This window comes from Spea bombifrons, chromosome 2 (assembly GCF_027358695.1).
Source record: "Spea bombifrons isolate aSpeBom1 chromosome 2, aSpeBom1.2.pri, whole genome shotgun sequence".
Lineage (NCBI taxonomy): Eukaryota > Metazoa > Chordata > Amphibia > Anura > Pelobatidae > Spea > Spea bombifrons.
The window spans coordinates 52,401,846-52,407,845 of record NC_071088.1 but is presented as its reverse complement, the minus strand read 5'-3'; positions in this window follow the sequence as shown (position 1 = coordinate 52,407,845).

Sequence of the window (6,000 nt, the reverse complement as noted above, 5' to 3'; positions counted from 1 at the left end):
GGTACGATGACGTCAACAAGCCAACAAGCAACAAGCCAAAACAAACCCTCCTGCCTGTGGTACCTCCGCGAATGACGCGGAAGCGCCACACAGGCAGGAGAGGAAAGGAGACAGCCACAGTGGACATGCAGCGGCGATCGAACACTCGATTGCCGCCGACGGCTAACCACAATGTCCTCTCTGCCTGTGTTGCCGCCGCGAGCGACGCGGCAGCACACACAGGCAGGAGAGGAAAGGAGACAGCCACTGTGGACATGCAGCGGCGATCGTACACTCGATCGCCGCCGACATGCCCGCGGCGGCTAACCACAATGTCCTCTCTGCCTGTGCTGCCGCCGCGAGCGGCGCAGCGGCGCCACACAGGCAGAAGAGGTACTGGTCGGGTGCTGACATGCTGCGGCAGCCCGATCAGGACTGTCAGTGGCAGGGAGGCGTGCCTGCTCGACACGCACGCCCCCTCGTGTGCGCACCGCACGCACGGCAACACACGAGGAGGACGGGCGTGAGGAACGCCGAGGGACCCCAGCCGGACAGGTAGGCATGACTCTGTACCTCTGCCCGTGATTCCCGTGTACCGACCCGGATTGTCTGCCTACCTCCTTGTGTTATTTACCTTGGCGTGTCTGACTACCTGCTACGTTACCGACCTGGCTACCCTGACCATTCTTCTGGAATTAACTCCTTCTGTGCTGATCCGTTGGTTCACCGCATATTGGCTGTTTCACCTTGCTACATTACTCAGTGCGTACCTACTTTCTGCTGTCACAGAGGGCTCCTCACTGTTGGGATCATCCAAGTCCTGGATCCTTCTCTCTCAGTGAGTATCCGGGCAGAAGAACTTCTGCGGTGAGTGCCTCAGGTGTAGCGGACGCGACATTGGGTAGTGACTTATCTAATAATAAGTCACTTAACTGTGTTAGATTATGTCCCAAACTCTCTTGGGAACCGTCAGCCCTTCTGTGACAGGAACGACCTGTACCCCAACTGGGTACACCCACCAGATGATCCTTCCTTCTCCCCAGGGCAACCGGGAACACAAAACTTCAACCATCAGGCAGAACTAGCATTGAAGACAACAGAAAACATGGTTCTTTTGGAACCTTGGCGGCACTGTAGTATACAGAAGCATATCTCATATTGAGTAAAAACCGAAACTAACTTTATTGAGGACAAAAATCACCACCAGTCTCCAAGAGACTTTCAATAGACTGGCGGTGAGTTATGACCAGCATGCATCACACTATATGTAAAACACAATATGCAGATCATATGCAAATTACTTATAGCAGAAAACCACACCACTTACATAATTCTGCCATCAGAACCAATAATATTGGTCAGACAGGCAAGAGGAAGGGGGAAACAGGGATCTAGAGAGCTCTGGCTCTAATCAGGTACAGGGTGACTTAAACATAAATCCAAGCAAGTAAACCAGGTATTGTACTGCAATTAGTGTCCACTGTCATCTGCTGGAAGTATGTAATGCAATCCAGGGGTCCACTGTCTATAATGGGAAATACAGCCTCCAGGCGCTCCCCAAGTCACGGAGGCTTCCGTGACACCTTCCTTCTCCAAATGTTATAAATTAAACATAAGAATACTATGGCCTCCTTTGTACAGACAATTGACCCTGGCCTTGGAAGGTGTTCTGTTTTTGGGGACATGGGTTCAGGGAGTCCATGGGACTACTACTTCCCCCTGGAACAGAGTGCCATGTTTCCTCAAGTACCAGAGACTCTAAACACTGTGGAGCTTGGACGCAGATTTAGGTCACCTGCATTTTGGGTTCATGTGTGGTGTTACTTTCCATTAGGCGAGGACTTACATGACAAAGACCTCCATGGCTAATATTTGCACTAAGATCTGGTAACCAGCAGGTTTCAGCCAGAAGTCAGGGAACCGCCCATGTTTACCATCTTCCCCACTGACTACAGTAACGACTAGACTTGGGCACTAGGGAGGTCTTCGTGTTCGTCTTCGTGCTCGTCTTTGGCAAAAAAAAACTCTTCGTATTCCGTGAATATTTGCCCGTTCCTGTCGTCTTCGTGTTCATTTTTTCCAGTTTTGTATAAGGGGCTAATACAGGGTTAACGTGGTATGGACTACGCAGCAGCTCTGGCGCCAGGAGTTTAAATGTCCGTATGAGCAACTCTATTGGTCGCAGGGGTTGATTGGTTGAAGGCAGACGAGCCCCCTACTGGCGACCAATAGAGTCCCTCGTACAGACTTTTAAAATCCTAATGCAACAACTTGTCCGGCAGAGACCACTGGTCTCCCTGCTCTATCAGTTAAATGTTCGTACAAGCGACTTTATCGGTCATTCGTACAGACTTTTAAGGGGCCATGCGAGTGAGCCTATTGGTCGCTTGCACGGCCCTTTAACCTAAGGATTTCCACTACCTTATCTTCACGGCATTTCAGGAGTTGACAGAAGCGGAAATCAATAGGTTGATGGATGATGCCAGAGGAGGTCCCTGCAGGCGACCAATAGGCTCGCTCGCACTGCCCTTTAACTCCTGACGGCGAACCTACGGATTTCCACTTCCGTCAACTCCTGCGATGCCGCGAAGATAAGGTAGGCTAGATGGGGAAGGGACGAGGGAGATTAGTAGACGGAGACGATCACGAAGATTCTTCGTGTTGTGTGTCTGCGTCTTCGTCTACGTTTTACCGCCGATATCTTCTCTTCTTTGTGTCTTCGGAACGAACACGAAAACGTACTGTTCGTGTTCGTTTTCATGTTCGCCTGAAGACAAATGCACAAGTCTAGTAGCGATCCTCTACTTAGCAGAGGTCGGCTGAGTGCAAATACTGAGCCGTGTGGAAAGGAGGGCCTGATGGAGAGCTATGTGTGGTTTGCTTTGACTAGTGTATTTAATTACCTTTATACTGTTAAATTACAGGTGTTTTCAATAAAACTCAGTCCGGTTTTCTCCTCAACATTGGTGCTGTCTGCTGCTTGGCGTTGGCTGTCTATTGTATGTAAATGTCCCCTGTGTACTGTTTAAATACTGGTGTGTTTTTAATAAAAGTGAGTTCCTGTTTTACTCTACATTGGTATATTGTCAACACTCCCTGCTTTGCATGCTGTTATTCTTGTTCTTCACTCTACCCTAAGCTTTGGCTAGTGGTTTGGGTGACTGGTGGTGGCATACATTATGTTCCTCAGCTCTTTTGAGAGCTGGTAAGCGAGGAAGCAAGGTTCTGACAAAGGTACACAGTCGACGTACAAGGGGGTTCTGTCACAAATGCTATTTCAAAAATAATGTTAATTAATTACTGCCATTAATTTTATCCTCAAAGCACACACATGTTGTTAAAACTTAAAAATATCCTTTCATTAACCAATTTCTCTGCATAAATGCATAAATACACATAGTGGTAGCTGGGGGGCGATAAAGAAGGGGGCAAAAACACCAAAATAGGGGGTCAATGACAAAGTGTGGAAAATACTTCTTTTTTTTTTTTTTAATTGTTGCGGGGAGTGTGGCAGAGCCTGTCTTGGTGTGTGTGTTTTGGCATCAGTGTGGCAAAGCCTGTCCTAGTGTGTGTGTTGGGGCGTCAGTGTGGCAGAGTCTGTCCTAGTGTGTGTGTTTGGGCGTCGGTGTGGCAGAGGCTAGCCTGGTGTGTGGGTGTCAGTGTGGCAGAGCCTGTCCTGGTGTGTGTTTGGGAGTCACTGTGGTAAACTCTGTCCTGGTGTGTGTGTTTGGGTGTTGGTGTGGCTGCACCTGTCCTGGTGTGTGTGTTTGGACATGTGCTTCCTGGCACTATACTTACTGTAGGAATAAATTGAACTATATCATTTTTAGTTATCCAGAGATAAAACACCCTCCTGAAATTGTAGTCACTTCAGAGGACACAACTTTCTAGGCCCAGAAATCAGTGAAAGGAAAAGTAAAGGTTTTGTGTTATTTACTCTATTTCAAGCTGCATATCTTAATATTTACATATTGTCCGAAAGCAAGTGAGGGACTGGGAAAGGTGAGCTAAAGAAAGATGGGAGGAAGAGTAACATGGAAGTTAGAAGGCATCTCAAACCCCTTGAGGCCCAGGAGTTTCTGATATTTTAAGTCCCAAAGCAATTTTGCCATTTTTGCCAGTTGAGCCATTATTCCCTTTTTCTGTGAATACTGCACCCATGTAACCTATATATTATTTTTTCAAGGACAGATAGGGCTTTCTTTTGATACAAAAGTTGCATGATGTAATTTAGTAAAAAGTAGAGAGAACTAGAAGAAAAACACATTTTTCATATATTTTCCCCTCTGAATCCTCACAACATTAATGGAATTGACAGAACATTCCCTCAAAATGTATCTGTTCAGAAATACATAATTTATATAGACTTTGCATATTTTCCCACCACTTATAAGGAACATATTATAAAGGAATTCAAAACATTAGCATTTTTACATTTGGTATGATGGAATTGCATGCATGTTATAGATACCAAGCATACAATTTGGCCTCATTGTTATGGTCTTGCTGCTTTTCTGCTGCATTGCTGGAGGCTAATACAGCCTGGCTGTGTTGCCATGGCTACACTCCTGTCACTCCTGTGACTCAGCACATTGTCCAGCCCACAGCCAGCCCCTTTTGGCTATTTAAGCAGCTAGACCTCACTTCCTCCTTGCCCTTGTGTTGTTTCTGGCTGCAAGTGCTAGCTCTGTATTCCTGAATTTCTGTGTATGACCTGGATTTCTCTGACGTCCCTCCCGGCTCCTGATTCCTGGCTTGTTCCTGACTTTGCTGATCTCCGTATTCCTGACCCCGGCTTGTCTGAGTACCCGTCTTGGTTCCTAAACTGATTGCAGTTTATGTTTTGTGTCCGTCTGGTTCCTGGTCCCTAACACTCATTTCCCCCTAATTCTAAGTACCCCCATAAAAGTATATATTTCTGTAAAGCAGACAACCTAAAGTATCTCAGGAGAATGTGGACACTTTTCATTGCACCAATTGGTCATCAATCGCTGCCAAAGTCAGTTGTAGCAATAATTTCCTGAACCTTTTTCACCAACATGTATGTATTGTTCAGGATTTTTTTTTGCTAGGCATATAGTATCTATGTAGCCGTGAACACATATCCATAAAAGTACACATTTCCATAAAAGAATATATATTTTTCAAAAGCAGTCAACCAGAGTATTTCACCAGAAGAATTTGGAAATGTTTCATGCAGCCATTTGGACATTGATCACTGCCAAAATCAGCCATAGCAATAATGTCCTTTTCTGTCCTGTGTTGCTTAGAATATTTTGCACAACTTACTGTTAGGCAGAGAAATCCAGTCTAAATTCTTCAGCTGCACCCCCTGATTATGAAAACAACCCAGATACATAGGTGGCAAAGACAGGCTGTTTCAGGAGCAGAAATGGCACAGGCAGGCTGCTTCAGGGGTAGACAGGGCACAGATAGGCTGTTTCAGTGACAGAGGGGGCACAGGTAAGCTGTCTGTTTCGGGGGAGAGGTGGCCAGGGGCGGGCTGGGCCGGGGGGCAGGGGGCATTTGCCCCCCAGGCCGCCCTGATTCTACATTAGACGGCTGCGCAGCCGCCCATTTAAGTAGCCGATTCGGCCACGCCAGGGCCGTCTTTAATGCCCGCAGCATTAACACACCGAGTTGCCATTGCAGCCGATGTGGCTGTGAGTCCTAAACCGGCAGTAAGACACGCTGGCCGCTTTAAAATCATTAAGCGGCCAGCGTGCCTCCACAGTGCCGCCCAGTGTCATGTTCCGTGTGACTCCGCCCCCTTGAGCGGCACGTCGCATCGTGAATGTGATGGGCCGCTAAAGGGGGCGGAGTCACATGGAACAGTTCCTCGTGACAGGTAGAAGAGCACGTTGGAGGACAGCAACAGTGAAGGATGGCAGCAAAAATGTAAGTATTAAAAAAATAGTTGGGGCAATAAACAGAAGGGGAGCCATATTCAAAGGGGTGTGTGCATTGGGACAACAATTAAATACAAAATGGGGGTGGCTAGGGGGTATAAGTACACAACAG